The sequence below is a fragment of the Mesoplodon densirostris genome, chromosome 14, assembly GCF_025265405.1.
Source record: "Mesoplodon densirostris isolate mMesDen1 chromosome 14, mMesDen1 primary haplotype, whole genome shotgun sequence".
Lineage (NCBI taxonomy): Eukaryota > Metazoa > Chordata > Mammalia > Artiodactyla > Ziphiidae > Mesoplodon > Mesoplodon densirostris.
In genome coordinates, this window is record NC_082674.1 from 13,291,542 (window position 1) to 13,312,863 (window position 21,322).

The following is a 21,322-nucleotide window of genomic DNA, read 5'->3' on the forward strand; positions in this document are numbered from 1 at the left end:
TAGGGAGTTTTTTTGTTTTTCTTTCTAGAAAGCCAGTTGTTAAACAGTTACAGGCATAGTATTGAATCAAACTCTATTTCACAGTACTTTAGAAACATTACTGAATAAATCAATTCTCACTACAGAATTGTAGCCTTAGCAAGCCAGGCTGTTTTTTCTTTCTTGTCTGGCTAAGGTCAAAGAGAAGAAATTTGACAGAGTCTATATTGGTGCCAAGACACAGTGTGAAAACTTTATTACAACAAAACAAAACAAACAAACAAACAATGTTAATTTGTTTTCATCTCATTTGATCCTTTTTCATGAGTGAAGAGCCCCCAAATTTGCCAAATACAAAAAAGTAACTGTACTTTTCAATATTTTAAGTTTGCTTATGGCTCTATGATTTCAGAATGGCAATAGGTTCGGTTCAGAGGAAAATAATGGATCAAAAGAATCCTTTTTCTATCATTATTTACGGCAGAGTGTAGTCACTGCTTACTGTCAATCAATAACCATTGACAGCTAAATAATAACAGTTTTCAAAGTACCTTAAGTAAATGCTCTCATCTGATGATTTAATTATCCTTTGACTTGCTGAATGAATATCTATTATCTGCAAGAAAGCATGCCTGGTACTGAAGTAAATGCTATGACATATAAAATGTAATCTTTGTCTCTAAAAAATGCATTCTGGCCAGAAATATGCATGTAAAAAGATAAATATGCATATAAAACTAACACTACATGGCCCATTATGTAGCCTAGTTAATCAGGTCATTCACAGCTTTGTGCTAGTCTATTTTCTAGCCTGATCGCCAGCAACTTCTTTCCCTTCTCCCATGCCTCTCACACTCTACCTCACCAAATTGCTTACAATTCCCCAGATACTCATGTTTTCTTTTTGTTGTTCAGTTTTTAAGACATTTATTGATTATCTATTATGTACCAGGCACTGTGTTGGCTATTAGATATTCAAAATTGACAGTCTTTTTTCAAGAAATTTACAGTATAGTAGGAGAAACAGACATTTAGAGTTTATTACAATATAGTAGGATAAGTACTACAGTAGAGGAATATCCAAGCACTGAAGAAAGAGGACCAAACCTAGTCCAGAAGCTTAGGGAAGGTGCTCAGGAAGAAATGGTGTCCAAAAGCTTATTCTTGAAGGATACATTCATTCATTCCATTCCTATGAGCTGTAATTTTTTATAAAACTCCCTTTCTTCTCCATACTACTCAATTTTTATCCATGTCCCCACCATTTCAGACTTCTATTGTAATACTTATAAAATTATGTAATGGTTGGTTGTGTATATACAATCTACTCCACTAAATTATTAGCTCCTTGACACTTAGAACAGTTACCTTGTTGAACTTTGTGTTTCCAGTGTATAGCATGGGACCTACCATACAATAGATAATCATATTTTTCTAATTGTTGTGTTGAATATATACCAAGTGAGTGGTATGTAACATAAGCAGTATTAAGAAATAGATACTATAAGGAATTCAGTGAAGGAGGAAATGAGTTCTAGATAGGAAGGCCAGAGGCTTTACAGAGGGAAGAATTGAACTGGGCCTAGAAAAACAGAATTTAGACAGCTGATTCTGTTTCAACTAGAAAACCAAAAATGACCTAAGGTCCAAAAAAATAGAGCTCTGCTTTCTCAGAGATTAAGGAAGTATAGAAATAGCTCTGGCATTGGACTGAGATATAGAAGTAAAGATGAACTAATTAGGAAAGTCATTAACCCAAGGGGTCTGGCTACAGGAAGAGATACCCAGTCAGGATATAAAACAACTAGGATCTAGAAGAAACTGAGTGATATTTTTAAAAACCAAATCTAAATACAGACTATAATACAGTAACGTACTTATTATGAATGTAATATATGCCCCAGAATTTCTCCAATTGTAATGAATCAGTTGAGCACGCTCTTCATAACTGAGTCCAGCATGTTCTATACATTAGTGGATCTTATAAGAGGAGAATTAATTATATAAAAATGTGACCAAGGCCATGACTCCCTTGAGCAGTTTTTTGAAAGAGTCTTGAAAAAGAGAGCCAAGAATCACAGAAAGTGGGGAGGAAATGTAACTTTAGGACATGGGGAGAGGCAGTTAGTTGCCCATGGCAGTATGTTGTCACACAATTCTATTAAAGAGCAATCTTTTCCCTAATTTTTAAAAGTTTCTCATAGATAACTATACCCTATGAGAAACAAAGTAGGGCAAGAATACATGTTTAGTTTTGTAATGTTATCTGACACATATGCATTATATACATAATACAGTAAGTCCCCTACATACAAACAAGTTCTGTTTCCACAGTGCTTTCGTAAGTCCAATTTGTTCGTAAGTTCAACAAAGTTAGCCTAGGTACCCAACCAACACAGTCAGCTATAGAGTACTGTACTGTAATAGGTTTATAATACTTTTCACACAAATAATACATAAAAAACAAACACAAGAAATAAAACATTTTTCATCTTTACAGTACAGTACCTTGAAAAGTACAGTAGTACACTACTGTACAACAGCTGGTGCTTCTTAGCAGTACCAGCTATACCACTGCTGCTTTTATGCTTGCTTCTGGACATCCTGGGCTTGATATAAAGATACTGTCTTACCGTACTCTATGCAGTACTATACAGGAAAGTACACAAAAGCACAACAACTTGTAGAGGATGCACGCACGTGACGATGTTCGCCAGACACGTGAGCTAACTTACGTGATTAGACATGCGAACGCACATTCGCATCTTTGAAAGTTCGCAACTTGAAGGTTCATATGTAGGGGACCGACTGTATTTGTTTTACATGGTACTTAATTATGAATAGAAAGGAAAGTTACAAAATGTCACTTGTTTTACAACTTTGCCTGAGGCCAGTCATGCTAATCACCCACTTACTACAGTTATATATCAGCTTCCAAAAGCTAAGCCCATGATTTCTGGAGACCACTCAGAGGGACTCTAGAGGTGACTCTCTTAAAAGTTATGTAGTTCAGATCTTGGACAATAACCTGGAAAAACATAGATACAGGATATGGGCTACTGGTTACAGTAACAATGCCATCTTTTCAGAAAATTGAGAAACAGGGCAGGGGCTGGGCTTGGTACATAATAGTTAGCTAAGCAAAGACAGAACCACAGTGATCATGACTGGGATGATCCTTTTTTTGTATGTGAAAAACTAGAAGGTGAGAAGGAGAAGCAGAAGCAGAAGCAGGGTGACCATATATTTCCAAGCTCTAATTAGGAAAAATAAGTATGTGTGTTCTCCAATATAAAAATAATATAATGAATCAAAGTATTGTAAATAGAACTTTAGTTTAATATGATCTATGACCATCCATGTTTTGTAACAATTTAATTGTTCAATAATAATGTACAAAAGGGCACAGAGGTTTTCTTTGGTTTTTGCTTATAAAATCTTTGCTGGGTGAAAACAAACACACAAAAAAACCTTATTTCAATTCAAACAATATTTAGTACAGAATATGTGCTCAACACTGTATTGAATGCCATCCTCTTCTTGTAGTCATGAATACTTAAATATATATGTGTCTCCGTTGAATCGCCTTCTACTTGCATAGCAATGTAATAGCTGCACCATCTTCTCCACTTTTTATTCTCCAAACTCCTCTCTGGTAATAATAATTTTTTCAAAAAAGACAATATTTTAACTTCTGCATGCCATTGAAGAAAAGACCTCTTCCATTGGATTGATCTATAAACTAATTGTCTCAAACAATAATTACATATCCATGAAGTATTGATACAAGGTCAAACTTTGTCAGGAACTTCGAAATAGAAAGAGACTCTGTCAGTTTAAACTCCAAAAGGAATAGCTCAAGGGTCTGCAGGATACTTTGGTACTGGGGGCTGACAAATAGAAGACTAGAAACAGAACTGTGACATCATTCACCATTAACCCTTTCTGCAGCCCTTGTCCTTTAGTACAGACCTACAACAAGAGCATTAAGGTTTGCATATAGTCAAAACTGCATTAACTGTGCTGCTCAGAAGTGTGCCTTTACTTTACTTTGCCAGAGATTCAGTAGAATTACAAAATGATTTTTGGCTTTATTAATTTAAAAGAAGTATTCAAACTCTGGCAAGAAAATAACATCAAATTTCAGGCTTTTTTTGTTTTTTGTTGTTTTTGTTATTTTCTATTGCTTTTTAAGAATGAGCACTATAGGGGCTTCCCTGGTGGCGCAGTGGTTGAGAGTCCGCCTGCCGATGCAGGGGACACGGGTTCGTGCCCCAGTCCGGGAAGATCCCACATGCTGTGGAGCAGCTAGGCCCGTGAGCCATGGCCACTGAGCCTGCGCGTCCGGAGCCTGTGCTCCGCAACGGGAGAGGCCACAACGGTGAGAAGCCCACATACCACAAAAAAAAAAAAAAAAAAATGAATGAGCACTATAAATTTAAATCAACTTCAACTAAAATCATAGTAAGAACTTTAAGGTGGAGAGTAATGTCCAGAAATCTATTGAGAGGCGATATAGAGAGTAGTTAAGAACATAGGATTCTAGACTCTCTACCCCAGAAGTCCTCCTCGTGCTTCAGTCCTCTACTTCTTTACCTGGGAAGTTTGTTCATTTTGTGATAGTTCATTGTGCTGTACATTTATGAATGATATTTTTCTGTATGCATGTCTTATTTCCATTTTTTTAAAAAAAGAAAGGGCTTCCCTGGTGGCGCAGTGGTTGAGAGTCCGCATGCTGATGCAGGGGACACGGGTTCGTGCCCTGGTCTGGGAAGATCCCACATGCCGCGGAGCGGCTGGGCCCGTGAGCCATGGCCGCTGAGCCTGCGCGTCCGGAGCCTGTGCTCCACAACGGGAGAGGCCACAACAGTGAGAGGCCCGCGTACCACAAAAAAAAAAAAAAAAAAAAAAAAAAAAAGTGTTGATTCTGTAAGTAAACTGCCTAGATTTGAATCCTGGTGCCATAACTTACTATCTGTTTGACCTTGGGGTAAACTCCTTAACCCTCTGTGCCTCAATTTCTTCAACTGTAAGATGAGAATATTAGTAACAGTACTTGCCCCTTGTGGTGGTTGTAGGATTTTATGATTCTATATGTGTAGGATTTTATATTCTATATGTAAAACACATAGAACAGTGCCTTACACATGATAAATTCTATATAAGCATTATAGTTATTAACAGTAACCCATTCACTTCCTTAACCATTCTAGAATAAGAATCCTTAGATAATCCTTTAAAAAATCATTTAAGGGTATTTCCCAACTTCTAGATTTTTTCATTGATTTGTCAAATTGCTCATTGTTTCCCCTTTGTTTCACAGAGAGCTCCATGGGAAATAATTCTTTTTCATTTTCTCTCTAGATTTAATATAAAAGGAAAAGAGACTAAAATATATACCATTGGATATTTCCAAATAACTTCACTGATATACAGCTATCACTGTTTTTCAAATACACTATTAAGTCTGCTTTTTAAAGTGTCTATAACATATGTTTATTTATTAATCCTCATTTAAGAATAATTAGCTTAGCACTTTTGTGACTATATCCTGATTTTCTCTTCATCAATTGTTATCACTTAGAGTTTTTTTAAATGGTTTTCCTAAATACAGCCAAATAAGACCCTCATTCCTAAGGACTCAAAGGTATTTACTCTGGGAACCAGTTTTTACTCAATGGAACAGACATTAAGTACTGGGTATCTATTATATATTCAGTATCGTGCCAGGTGCCATACAAAGAAGTTATGACACAGAGACAAGGCATTAATAACAAAAAAATTTAATAACAATATAAAGGTTTAAAATTTTTTGTATGTAATTATAAATAGATTATATAAATAATATATACTGTGGTTTAAAAGAATTGAGCTATTAAGGATTAGAATGGGTATAAGGCATCACAGAGAATATTTATGATTTGGGTAGAAACAATAGTAAAATATATTCCAGATGAGAACAAGAGCATGAACAAAGGCATAAATAAAAGTGTAAGATATAATTGAGCAATAGTGAGTAAACAGGTGTTTTTGAGAGAGAGTGGTTTTGTAAGGAGGTAAAAGAAGATAGACAGGAAAGAGACTTGAGGTCAGCGTGTTCAGAACCTTGAATGCCAGGCTTAAAAGAAAGTGTGAACTTCATGCTATAGGAAAGACTATATTTGTGGGTTTGCTTCAGGAGAAAGAGGTATTTAAAATAGCCTTTCAGAAAAATTCACCTAATGGCTGCATTTAGGATGAATTAGAGACAAGTGGGAGAGAATGCTGTCCCTAGCAGAAATTAGCTAAGAGGCTATTGCCATACACCTAGAAATATTAAGGATCTGTATTTGAGCATCAACCATAGGAATGAGAAGGGAAAAAAAGGGAATGATATTTTTTAAAAAATATGATTAGAATTTAATTACTGTTGTGCTGTTGTGGAGGTAAAGAATCAGCAATGAGTCCAAAGTTTCAAGTTTAGATGATCAGGAGAATAGAGACACCATTAAAAGAAGAGAGAAGGGGGAGAGGCTGTAACTTGTTTGACGATATATCACAAGGGTAAAGGCTAGGAGTTTGGTTTATGTATATTGCATTGAAGAAATTGCTAAATGTTATTGCACTAGACTTCTGGTTGGAAAAAGAAATGGAGCTCAACAGCAGCAAAGAGCAGAAACTAGGAGGGTTTTGGTTTCATTTAGGGGCCTTCATTTGCTGGAGTTGAAGATGAAAAATTCTGGCAATCTCCCTTTTAGGTGACTCATCTAGAGTGTTAGAGCAGGTTTGACAGATTAAATCTGGAGTGGACATGTTTCCCATCCCACCCTGGTCCTTTTTACTGGAAGGGGAAGGGCCTGGTTCAGTCCACTAATAAACTGAGTTAAAAGCTACTGAGGAATCAACATCTGAAGGAAAACCAGAACTTTCTTTTAAAAAATCTGAATTTGATTGTAATAGTCATGAACAGGTTCACCAGATATTTTGTGTGGGAGTCAATGTTTTGTTCCAATCAACAGGCATTGGAAAAGCCCTAGGAATTGCCCAATAACGTCATCTAGTATTAACCAAAATTTGAGAAACAGAGATCTGATTAAAATAAAAAGGGGCTTATTTGGGGTTTGTTAGGACAGCAGCCCGGGAGACATAGATTGAAGAAGCGCTTGAACTGTCAAAATGGGGGAGGATTATAAAGGCAAGAACCACAAGGTTACAGTTAGTTATATGAATTGTTTATCAAGAATTATAATTGGAGCTGGTAAGAAGTAAGGGTGCTTGTTAAGTAAGGATTGGCTGGGCTCTGAAATGGTTGCATAGTTAGAAGGGAGAACAACCTTGAAACACAATGTTGCAGCTAGCAGACGTTTTAAAAACCTTGGGTTAGGTATAGTTCACAGAAGGTTCAAGTTCTTAGTGGTGCAGGGATGTGCCTGAGACCAGGTGCTCGATGGCTGCCCAAATCCATTTTTGTATGCCTGAACTATGATTACTCCATTATAATTTTAATTTGTCATCACTAGCAATTGCCCAAGCCTGATTGTACAATAAGTTAGTGGGCTGGTGTTCTGGTTCTAATTCTAGAGAACTTTCTTAAAATTTTAAACTGCCTGATAGACCACTAGAAGGCTAGCAAATGGATTTCATACAACTTCCTCCATCACATGGATATAAACGTATTTTAGTCACGTTGTGTATGTTTTCATGCTGGACTGAAGCCTTCCCTTGCAGACAGGCTACTGTGTCTTCTGTGGATAAAGTTCTGGAAAAAATTATCCCTACTTGGGGAATTCCTCTTGAACTTCATAATAATCGAGGAATCCAGTTTCCTGGTCAGGTGCTTTGACAAGTCTTCACTGTTTGGCCAGTTTTACAGTATTTTATTGCACTGAACACCCTAAATCCTCTTAGTTGAATAAACTGACAGCATTATTAAGACACCATTGGCAAAATTTGTAGAGGTCCTCCTAATACCCTGGCCAGAAGCATTTCCACTTGTCCTTCTAAATTTCAGATCCACCACTGTTGGAACTCATAAACACTCACCTTTGAGATAGTCACAGGATGCCCAATGCACTTGGTTCCTGCTTCTTTTTTTTGCGATACGCGGGCCTCTCACTGTTGTGGCCTCTCCCGTTGTGGAGCACAGGCTCCAGACGCGCAGGCTCAGCGGCCATGGCTCACGGGCCAGCCGCTCCGTGGCATGTGGGATCTTCCTGGACCAGGGCACGAACCTGTGTCCCCTGCATTGGCAGGCGGACTCTCAACAACTGCGCCACCAGGGAAGCCCTTGGCTCCTGCTTCTTTTGACCCACAGCTAATACTGTGACCCACTGGAAATTTCATCTACTAGAAAAGACACCTCCAGAAGAACTTTCCTCAACCTTGCTGAAAAGGTTCCTATCAGGTACTGCTAATCTTCCCTTGTGCTACCAAACTCCAAGGAATAGATTCTTGGATTTATATGACACACCCGAAGAAAGTGCTGAAATCTACCTGGATCTGCACATCATCTGGTGACCTGAAAGTAAAGATTTTCCAGAAATAAACTAGATAACATCTGATGAGACAGATTTCCCAAGATATCTGAACCACGCCTCTTAGAATTTTGTCATCAAACCTTTGATGATAACATAAGGCTTCAGATGCTCTCCAATGCCTATGCTCTTGATAACATATGGACTTCCGATAAAAAGTGCCTGAGAGGTTGTCCCTCCTACCCCTCCTTGTTACTCAGACGTGACTTCAATATGTTTCCCATCTATATACTTTCCCTCTGACAAGACACAGAACGCTCAGGAAAGGCCCTTCCTGGAATTGAGGGACAAAAAGCCACTGAAACTGGAAAACCTGACTCTTGATCAGTGATGCTTTTAGAGAAAAATCTTGATTAAAAGGGAAAAATATGAAAAATTAATAAACAGAAACCTAAATTAAATAGACTCAGGAGACCAGAAGGGGGAATTCTCACACCATATGACAACAGCAGAGCCCAACCGGAAGAGGAAAAACTCCTCCTCTTCTTTGCTGGCAACAACTCAGCCAATGAAAAGCCACGGACCCTGTTTACTGTAGCCCTCCCAACCTTTACCCTCTATAAAAGAGTTCTCCTCCCCCTGGCTTGTGCAGCACTTGCACGTGGCTCACCGTGGTTGCAGACCTCAATTGCAATTCTCTGTAGATCCTGAATAAACCCATCTTTGCTGGAAAAATAACTGGCTGTCTATTTGTTTTAGATCAACAAGTGTAACCTACATATAGACAATCACTTGCAAAATATTAAAATATATGACGTTTCCTTTAGAAAGTATAAAAGGGAAAACCATTTAAACTTTTAAAAGGCCTTGAAAAGCTATGATCAGGTCCAAGGAACAGTCAGAGAAAAAAATAGTCTAGCACAACTTTCATTTGGCAGGAGGAAGAAGAAGAAGAAGGAGGAAAAGGAGGAAGAGGAGGGGGAGGAGAAGGGGGAGGATGAGGGGGAGGAGTAGGGGAGGAGGGGAGGAGGGGGAAGAGGGGAGGAGGAGAAGGAGGGGAGGAGGGGGAGGAGAAGGGGGAGGATGAGGGGGAAGAGGGGAGGAGGGGAGGTGGGGGAGGGGAGGAGGGGGAGGAGGGGAAGGAGGGGGAAGAGGGGAGGAGGGGAAGGAGGGGAGGAGGGGGAAGAGGGGAGGAGGGGAGGTGGGGGAGGGGAGGAGGGGGAGGAGGGGAAGGAGGGGGAAGAGGGGAGGAGGGGAAGGAGGGGAGGAGGGGGAGGAGGGGAAGGAGGGGGAAGAGGGGAGGAGGGGAAGGAGGGGAGGAGGGGGAGGAGGGGAGGTGGGGGAGGGGAGGAGGGGGAGGAGGGGGAAGGAGAAGGAGAAGGAAGAAGGAGGAAGAGACATCTATCAATACGTAAGGAAGAATACAAACATTTTCTTAGCTTTCAAATGATTATACTGGTTGCTAAAACATGGTTTGGTTCCAGTGTCCAATTCCTATTGTAAACACTATTGCCCAGTCAAATAAATCTAGAAACTCCCTTTTGTCAAATATAATGTCCTCTTTCTTTCATAAATCTAATCACATGGCATTCACGGAAATTAATTCAAGCACTAAGTCACTTCTTATTTAAATTCCTTTATAATATATTCCACTACATATGGTACAAACCTATACTGAATAATAAGAAATATAATCACCTGCTGGAAGATGTTAAGTTTTCTCTTAAAATCAGTATAAAAGCAACTGTTTTTCATTATTTGGGGTTCTGTAAACAGAAAATTATGTATCACACTTACTATACCAATTATGAAACAGAATCATTATTGTTATAAAAATAATCTTTCCAATTATCAGAATGCTCAACTGAATTTTAATTCTTCTAGATAGTAAAATCACAGAAAAATAACCCACTGAGAATGAACACTAAAGAGATAGAGGAAATTAATCCACCAAATAATTGCCAAGCTTTATTATGAATCAGGAATGTGGCATTTTGAATGAATCAAAGTAGAAATACAAGACACAGCTTCTGCACTAAGTAGCTTTAAAATATAGTTGGATATTAAAATCTAAAAGGAAAACTATGTGTCTTGGTGGTATTTCATTGATTATTCCATGCATCTTAAGTCTAATGAAAACTGAAAAGAAGAACTATCACTCTGGAATAGATAATCAGGGAAGTCTTCACGGTATTTGAACAAGAACTTGAAGAATAAGTAGGAAATGTTACAGTTATCCAAATTCAGCAATGCCCTGTAATCTGACTCTTTGGTGGAAATCTGCCAATCCATTCTAAAATTCCTCATTTGGTGGAACAAATTGGTGAGTCAGGAGATCTTTGTTTGAGAAGATCTTGCCCTGCTCAGGCTCATTTAAAAGATTCTACAGTGGGCCCTTAGTATCTATGGGTTCCACATCTACAGCTTCAACCAACTGAGGATCAAAAATATTGGGGGGGAAATTCCAGAAAGTTCCAAAAAGCCGAACAGGCAAATATGTACATAGCACTTACATTGTATTTACAATTATTTACATAGTATTTACATTGTATTCAGAATTAAAAGTAGTCTAGAGCTGATTTAAATTATATGGGAGAATATGCATAGGGTATATGCAAATACTAAGCCATTTTATATAAGGGACTTGAGCATCCATGAATTTTAATATCCAAGGGGGTCCTGGAACCAGTCCTCCATAGATACGAAGGGACGACTGTATTCTACTCTAATTCCAGATCTAGGATCTGGTCAGAAACTACTACCACAGCCTGTTACTTGCCCCAGCTCCAGTTCACCCCACAGAAGAGTATCACCATAACTACCAAAGAGGACAAGTTTCTGATGGAAAAATATTTTGTCATCAATCTGAAGAGATTCATCTTTGTCATCTTTCTATTCATTTATACTATTTTTGAATAAAATGCATCACCAAGAAACAGTGTGATCCTTCCTATGGGAGAAGCAGGAAAGAAATATTCAGAGACATAAGTAGAATAAGTACTCACCTGATAGCAGCAGGGACCTTGTGTCTTAACTGCCTTGCTCCTGAATAAGGCTTTCTTAATTACTTTTAAGGTGACCCTACAAGTTATTTTAACAGCTGCTGGAGAGATACAGACTACTCAGATGAACACTGGTAGTTTCTAAAGACATAACTAGAGCTGGGTTACTGTATTCTTTCCTCCTGGCCTAAGTGGAAAATCGTTCACACAGCTTTTAGGATAGAAAGAGTACAAGCATGAGTAATATCATTAATGGTCCATTCTCATAAATAGATTTATTAGCCCCTAAAGAGAAAGAGCTTCAATCTATTTAGAAGTATTTAGAAAACCTTATTTTTAAAAATGCCTGTTGAATTCATAAAAGCCAAAGAGTAAATTTTAGCTGTTTCCAAACCGATTCTCATCTGTTGGATTCAAATTGCTTTCAAAATGGCCATGATCTCAAATGTCAGTCACTTATTTTTCAAGTAATACAGTGATGTATGAACATTTTCATGTTTCCAGATAGCAGGATTTTAATAAAATGTGGCCTTTATAGATTTAATCTTTGGGCTGTATCTATTTGTGAATGACTCTGAAGGTTATAATGACAGTAATATGTCATTTGCTAAAGCTCAAATGTAAACCTTATCTGACTATGAAGCTGGTGGTTGTAATTAATAACTAAATTAATAAATTTGGTCAAATGACCACCCAGTGTCTGCACCTCAACCTAGCTTTGTTGTGCTTATTTAATTTACTGTCTCACTTAATATTCTATAAATAGGCAATATGGCTTACTTTACCAACAAAGCAGTTTTATCCTAGAGTGATATTCACATAATAGGGAGTCAGGAAGGTCTTAGGACACATCCCTCAGGAATGTTAAGGGTCTACATTATATTAAGAAGCAATACCATTAGTCTGTTATTTAGTCTTATTTTTTATCCAATCGAACATCAACATGCTTGAACTTCTAATACTATATTACAATCTACACAATCAGAACCAATAAGGTCTATCGTCAATGAATGTTTCTAAAAACATTATATGTATTGTGAACTTAACATTGCTCTGAAAAGTAAAGTCTATTTAAAAAAACATTATATTGGCAAAGTGTTATTTATATAAGTCTAATTTCAAAATACTGTTTAACACTACAGTGTTATTAATACTCAGTTTTAATAGAACATCGATAAACTAGCCTGAGAAATCTTAAACCAACTTGTACTAGGTCTAGCAGTGGTACTGTGATCACTGTCCCTAATCTGATTTTCATCAAAAATGTATGAAAGGTCTCTAAGGAAATTATTTTAAGTGAACTCAAAACCATGAATTTAATTTGGTTTTCAATTGGAAGAAACTGGCTCAATACTATCTTAGATGTAAATTAGCACTATTAACTTACTGTCTGGAATTTTGTGGAGGCCCAATATCTTGAAGTTTTGAACTATAGAGCTCTACTTTTATAAATGAGGAAATCAAGTTATGAAGGGAACTTCAGTGATTTTCCCAAGTAGCAAAATTGGTTCTTAAATCACTGTCTCTTAACTCAAAATCCAGTGATTTTTTACAGAAAAAAAAAAAGAGGGGGATGGGAGATGTCTATTTGTAGAAAATTTTATCTTTCTATTATCTCAATGCCAGAATATTCTTTACTGTAGACCTATCTGCTGAATACTATATTCAAATGCAGTTATCCTCTCTATTAATTTCCTAGGACTGCTATAACAAGATACCACAGAATGGGTGACTTAAACAACAAAATTTTATTCTTTCACCGTTCTGGAGGCCAGAAGTCTGAAATCAAGTTGTCACTAGGGTTGGTTCCTTCTGTGGGCTCTGAGGAAGAATCTGCTTCATGCCTCTCTTCTAGCTTCTGGTGGTTGCTGGAAGTCCCTGTCATTCTTTGGCTTGTGCGTAACTCCAATCTCTGCCCCCATAGTCACCTGAAATTTTCTCTCTGTATGTCTCTCTCTGTCTCTGTGTCTTTCCTCTTCTTATAAGGACACCAGTTATTTTGGATTTAGGGCCCACTCTAATCCATTATGACCTCTTCTTAACCTGTAGAGAACCTATTTCTAAATAACATCACAATCTGAAGTTTGGGATGGACATGAATTTTGAGGGGATATTATTCAAGCCAGTACATCTGACCTAAATGGTGATAGGGGACAGTTATGAAAGATTTTTTTTCTATCCTCAGTTAACTTACCTTTCTTTGGCTAATAGATTTTTTAAAAAGAATTTCAACATTTTATGGAACATTAAAAAGGATTTTCAATGTGTAATAATTACTAGCCTCTCAATAATTAACCAAATTAAATAATTTCAAAATTATGACCGGTATGTCCTGTGGATTCAGAATTCATAACATTAGATATGATGTACTAGTCACAAAATTTTAATCAAAAATAAAGAAATTGGAATTATATTTTGCCTTTCTACAAGAAAGTAGACTGAACTAATGGCTAGGCATATCTACCTGTCCTTTAAAGCTGGGTCTGAGAGAAGTTACCAGTACCCATTGAATAGTGAGAGAACCTAATGTAAATATAAACTCAACTCTGTTGGAAAATTTTAGATCAAATGGTGCTCACCAAGGAGGGATAAACAACAAAACAATATTGTACCTATGCATTGAAAATGCAAAGCCAGGAAAGAGGACGTTGCCCTAAAAATTCATGGGAAATTTTTATTTCTAAAAAATAAAAAGGGAAGAAAATTTCAGAAGACAGCTATTTTGCATCTTCAGAAAAGATAAAAGAAATGGCCTCTGGAACTAAAGCAGGGAGATAGCAAACTGAGATAAAGGCAGAAATGCTAAAGCTGAAAAAGAAAACATATGAAATGTATTAACAGAATTAAAATCTGTACTGGACATAAAAGAGCAGAATTAACACTACAGAAAACCAAATCAATGCTATGGAAATCAAAGATTCAACCCTCCACAGTACACAAAGAAAATGGTCAAAGCTAAACATGATGAGAAAAGTTTACACATTAAATTTTCTGGCTCATGGAGAAACTGACACAACTCTCTCCATGTCAAGTTCAAATTTCCAGGATTAAAAACCCAGTTGGCGTTCCTAGGTTCTAATGTCCAAACAAGCAACAGATAGTAGCCAAGGACCTATTTCTTCAGACTAGAGGAGAGACCAGGGAGCTGTTTATTTGTGGCCCAGGCATATTGCTCCAAAAGTATCTACTACAGATCCCAAATATGAAAACAAAAAATTAGATGGATGGGTGGATGGATAAATAGGCAGATAGACACAAATATGTATTTATATATAGATACATTCATAATCATTAATTTAATTATTAATATTTTCTAAAGCAATTCAACCAACACACATATATTTGAAACATATTTTATTTATTAACTATGGATCATATTCCCTTTTAGCTGGGTTAGATACACATAAGAACCCTTAACAATCATTATTTTAGTTCCACAAACACTTTTTTAAAGGCGATATCCTAAGTGCTGCTTAAAAAATACTAAAATGAGCAAAACAGCTATTACTTTCCAGGAGTTTGCAAACAAACATATAATGAGAATAACAAGTGCACAATAAACTCTCCCAAATTCCTTTTCCCAAACTTAGGTGATTCCTAGTTTTACCATTCTCATGCCTTCTCTCTATACTTGCCCCTTGTCAAGCATATGGAGTCTCATGGCCTCAACCACTACCTGTATTAATAATTAATAGACAAACTGCTCTTACATAGTATCTTATGTTTAAATAGAGCTTCATATTTCTCATATATGCTATCTCAGTTAATCTTCACAATAACCCTGAAAACTGCCTGCTATGCGCTAGGAAACGAAAGATTCTTCTGTCAGGAGATAATATTTTAGCTGAACTTGATGGATTAATAGAAATCTTCCAGGCAAAGGCAAGAGAGTTTCCCAAGAAGAGAGAAGAAGCAAATGCAAAAGTACTGAGAAGTACAACTCCACAGTATGACGGAGCAAAGAAGAGTGAAAAGATGTAGCAGGAGATGAGGTTGGAAGGGTATAAGCAAGAGCTAGAAAATAAAGGGTCTTGTAGGCTGTGCATTTTTATTTTTACTGTATAAAGTGAGAAACCACTTAATGGTTTTATTCAAGGGAGTGATGTGATTTTATTTTTTTTTCAATAGCTATGAGAATGAAAAACAACAAGTCTCCGGAGTGAGATGACGAAAGGCTGAACTAATACAGTGGCAGTGAGGAATGAGTTTGAGAGACATTCAAAAAGTGGGATTTATAGGACTTAAGTAATGATTTGATGGGGAATGAGAGAGATGGAGGAGCTGAAGGTGATACCCAAGGTTTGATTTAGAGGACTGGGTTGATAGGGGGCACCTTCAAAGCGCTAGGGTGCACAGTGAGATCAGTGGAGGTCGGAGGGTGGCGGGGAAGGGGAGATAATTATTTTGTACACTTTGAACCTGAAGTATCTGTAAGAAATTCACATGAAGATGTTCTGTAGGCAGTTGTAAATAAGGAACTGGACAGTAATGTCTGGATTTAAGATCATCAGTGGTCATTTTTTCTCTTCTTGAACACTCCCTCTTTAGGATGGTAAAATGGACTTAAAGGAGATATATAGTAAGGACAGAAAAAAAATGAGGGAGGCTTCTGTTTCTGTTCTCCTTCAGGCAGTAGATGAAAAGGCAGGAATGCTGGGAAAGGTAGACTTTTATCTGAGCCTGTTTCCTTCCTGCATCCCCTCACCCAAAAAATAAATAGATGCTCTGTGGTTAAGGCAGCCAAGTAGCAGTCTGCCACATAGTGGAAGATTCTGAATACGTGACTTAGGGTTTGAAGTTTTCTCAGGAGGAAACGGGAGATTATTGAAGAGAAATAATATGATCACGGTATACACAACACTTACATTGCATAGGTATATTAGGTGGATAAAAAAGTAGTAATTTACAGAGGGAGAATCACAGTATTATTTGGAATGGGGTAAAGAAAAAGGAGGAATTAAGGCCAACTGAAGAAGGCATCTGGAGATGTTACTAATACATATGTTGTGTCAGTTTCCTCCTCATCTGTAAAATGGATTATAATAGTACCTATCTCACACTTCATAGAGTTGTTATTAAATACAATATTGCATATAAAGTGCTCAGTACACTGCCTGACACAAAGTAGGTGCTCAATAGGTGTCTGATAAATGTGTAATGAATGAGATCAAAAGAAATTCAGCCTGCAGGCACTACTGAACACCACTACTGGTTACCGAGCATTTTCTTTCTTTTTAAAAAATCAGTACAATCCACTCTCCTAGAGACTATGGTACAGGTGCTAAACCTACGTTCTGAAAAAAATCAAAGGTCATCAATGGTCACTCTTTCTCTTCTTGAACCTCCTTAGGATGGTAACATGAACTTTAAAGGAGGAATATGATAAGAACACTAAAAACTGAGAGAGCCAACTGTTTCTTTCCTCCTTCAGGCAGTAGGTAAAAATGTAAACTCCACCGTGAAAATACTTTAGTAAAGACTGTGGGTTTCTGTTGGTTGTCTCAGACGGGGTGTAGAATTCATTATATTTATATTTCCCTTAAATTATATGCTAAGATTCTCTGTTGAGTCTGAGTAAAAATTCAAAAGAAGTGTAATAAGGAAAATAGAGATTGAAGGCAGAAACAAGTCATTAAGATCTGCTTTAGACAGGAAGGGCTTTTGAAGACCCTTCAGGATCAGATGGTCTCCAAAGTACAGAAGTTCCAGAATATGAATCTATGATTATACTGGCAGTGGCTAATCACACAACTAAAAAAGAGTACAGCCTAGACAAAAGGACTACCTAAAAAGTCATCAAAGAAAAGGAACAGGGGCCATATATAGTCCAATTCTGCTATCGTAATTTCTTTTGTGTCATCACTAACAATAGTGGTGAAAATGTCCAACTTAAGACCACTGCTATAAATCTATAGGTTAGGCCCAAATGTAGAAGACATGGAATGAATGGAAAGAATGGAATAAAGCATTTTCTATTTTTAAATAGTCACAGCAAGTGTTGTAGATCACCTGTGCTCGCTATGACTATTTCTGAGATTCCAAGAAACTTCTGGAAACTCAAAACTCTGACTATAATTCATTCAGCAGGGACTTTAATTTTTATTGTGGATTGTTCAAATTTTAAGAGAAATTGGTGACACAGCAAAGAATGATCTTTCAAACTGAATTTAGATTCAATCATGGATTACAGAGATAAATCAGGAGTGGGCTGGGTGAAATGATCAACTGAGTCCATTAAAACTAGGGCTTTTAATCCCTCTTCTGTGTAGAGAGGCATGAAACGCTCCCTCTAACTGCATGGGAATCACTCCTTCATGGTCTTGCATTTTTCCACCTATTTTAGGAAAAAAAAATGTAGAAAGAGTCCAGACATATTCAATGAAACACTTAATGTGTCAGAAAAACTGCTGTACAGTTTTATTCTAGGTGATAACTTCCTGTTTGAACTTCCTGTTTGTCTTTAGGGACATTATTTTATTTTGTTGGTCTATCCATATATTTTTAAAAATAGGATTAAAAAATCAGGATACACATAATTATCTTACATAATGCCTCTCCTCTGTAATGATTCATACCCTTAGCTTTTTGAAATAAAGGCACTTTACCCATACAAGAAAATTACTATCATTATTATTTATGAATTTAAATGAGTATAAATCCATTTTTCCAATTCCTGCGTCTTTTCATTTTCTAATGTTGTCTTCCAAACACTTTTTCTTCCAATTTCCTAAATGCCCTCATGCCTTAAGGTCCACCCTTCTTGGCTCATATATTTTATACAGAGCATGTCTGATAAATAATATTACCATGAGGTCACAGGGGCACAGGCTTAGACCTGTTATATCACTGGCAATTTGCACTTTTACTGCCATTCTCAGTTTTCGACTTGTCTATGCCACAAATAAAGTGGATGGAAATATTAAATGAAGTTGTGTACACCTGAAAAATCGTCCTTGGTCTTATTTTGTTTGTTTGAATCTAGGAAGGAGTGAGGTGGAAGTAAGGCTACTTCAGGAAAGAATATAATTTGTAACTGAGGAAAGGAAAATGGCTTCTCAGTTGTTTCCGGGCAAGTGAGGCTTCTACCAAGTACTCCAGAAAAAACAAACAACCCTCTCCCTAAAGCACCTTTCTCCCCTTCCCTCCTCCTGCCCCCGACGGACCCCCTCTCTCTCTCCCCAAAATCTCCAGGATGTGAAAGCTGACACCGCGGGCGGTCCGCAGTGCTGGGGACATGGCTTCAAGTCATGCGACAACTGCTGCAGCTGATAGCTTCTTTACTAAACACCGTGCAGTGTCCCAGTCCCTCTACCCCAGGGCATCGCATCTCTGCTCTTCTGTAATTACATCTGAAAATGACTGAAAAAGGGAAGAAAACAGGGCTCCCTCATTTTTTAGTGTCCCTGCCACAGTCCTCTTTTAAAGATCATTCTACCATCCTATAGAGGGGACCTGCTTTCTGTAATTTAAATGATAATTATCCCTTCGGTGTTTTTAGGAGGGGCTTCCCTACTGTGACTTCGTGTTGCATATATAAAAGGCATCACACACACATACAATTTTTTAAACAACAAATGAGCTTAAAAAGATAAAGCTGCACAATAACTGGAGATTAAAAAATAAGATATCGCCAAACAACGCTTCAGTGCAAATAGAACTAACAAGCAAAATCTTGCCCAATTAGACAAAGCTGCTTCACAAAAGCGCACGCTTCTCAATCAGATCTCCCCTACAGCACAACACGGTCTAAAGTATCAGTGTTCATTTTTCCCTACACACAAGTTGTCAGTAAGTCATCAACGACCTAACATTGCCACGAAAGAGACCTCCAGGGCGCGATAAATAAGTACATCTCCTCGAAGCAAAGAAATGGCATCACGACCCCTACGGTTGATACGGTTTGCAGCGCGGAGACTGTTCTCCGAAGAGAAACCAGAAAGCACAGCGTAAAATGCTAGAGTAGGGGAAATGACAAAAGACTGGAAATCACTTTGAAAGCTTTGGAGGTTGTGTCCGTGACCGAACAAAGCGACTTATCGAGAACTGACTTTTGCCCCCACCCCATCCCGAGAAACGGAAAGAATCGGGCCAGGCGAGCCCCGCTGCGCAGTGCGTATCGCGGCCGGGGAGCGCAGCGCTGGCGCCCGCCAGATTCACAACCTGCTCGGCTGCCGCAGCACGCCGGGGCCGCGCGCCCTGCTCCGCGCTAATCCACGCTCCGGGTTTCCGCGGTCACCGGCACCGCGCGGAAGAGCCCTGCCGGGAGGGCACCTCGGAGGGCCTTGTCCGGGGAGTCCCGGGAGCGCTCTCCCGCTCTGCGCCACCTGCCCGAGGCGTCTGGCCCAAGGGCGCGCGTTCCTGACCTGTGGGCGGTCCAGGTTGGCCTTGAGCTCGAGGCAGCGGCTTAGGCGTCACCGTAGAAGCCCTCACCAAACACTAGCCTTCTAAAGCCTGAGAGTTGTCCGGCGGAGTTTCTTTTGATCTTTGCTTAAGTAGCCTCAGGTTCTTCCAAGCTGGACGCCCCCTACTAGCAGTCAGGGGTAAACTCCCTCCTAGCAATGGAGGTTTGTCTGCCTCGAGCCCTTTGGCCAAGGGAGATACTCATGGTGTCCTCAGAACCGAAAACGGCAGTTTTCCTGGACGTGATAAGGTATTTGAAGGCACTCTGCAAATCGTAAAACTCTCTGCTTAAAGAGAAAGTCGATCTTCACTGCGCCTCCAGAATTTCCCTCTCTTGAAAATTCGCACCTGAATGTAAACCTCAACAGGGATTTTGTTCGCTGCCTTTATCCCCAAGGCATTGAAAAGTGCCTAAAGTCAGTAGGCAGGTGGTCAATGAATAATTGTTGAAATAAGCGAATGTACAAACAACACACCTGAGGAAACTGATCAGGTTGGGAACATGTAAGAATTCTTGCTTTCCTGGTAGGCAAGCCATCAAACATTTACTGGGCACTACTCCCTGCCAGGTCTTCCAGGCTTTGGCTAGGACAGTCAGGCTCCGGGGAGGGCTGGCAAATGCACGTGTCCTTCAAGGGCACAGAAAAGGGCTTTATAAAATGGCTTAGTCCAATCCCTCAACCCTGGATTCCGAGGAAGTTTCATTCCCTCCCCTTCACTATCCCCTCCCCAGCCCCACCCAAAGCGCCTTCAGTAAAATATATTTAGTGCATAAACAAGGCGCTTATTATTAAACGTTGGTTGATGATTAGCATGATTTGCCCAAGGTCACCCAGGACAAGAACCTTCAGAGCCAGCTCCCTTCAACACACATTTCTCCAACGCCGTTCTGGACCAGGACCCTCCTAAGTAGTGGGGTCCTAGAAGGCCTGGCTCCCTGTACTCCCAGTATAAGACCCTCGGAAGAAATGGCCCGCACAAAGTGCCCACCATAAGAGTTTCCTCGACAGTGAGCCGGGAAGACGCGCTCACAGCTTGCTGGGAACTCTTCCTTCAGAGAAAGGAATTTCTGCAGTTTTCTCCTTCACCTTGCAGCCCGACAAAGAGTGGGCCGGGGGCCCTCTAGGTATGAGGGTGGCGGGAAAAGCAGGCTCCACGTGTCCCAGCTCTGGCCTCAGACTTCACCACCAGACGGGGTAACCGCGGGGCGTGGTGAGCCCAGCCCGCTCTGCCAGTCCAGGTGAAGGTTGCTCGAGTGGCCAGGCTCCCTTTTCTTAGCTACTTTCCTTCTGAGTTTCTGCTAAAACCTGGAGACATGGAATCCACTCTCGGAAACTCCGAGCCCCTCCAACTGAGCATGCGCCAATGCCTGACTGCTTTTGGTCACGGCGCCAGATCTCTCCGAGCTGGGCTGCGGAGCCCGGAGGAGGAGGGAGGAGGGAGGGGGGAGGAGGGAGGGGGGAGGAGGAAGGAGGGGAAAGGGGAGGG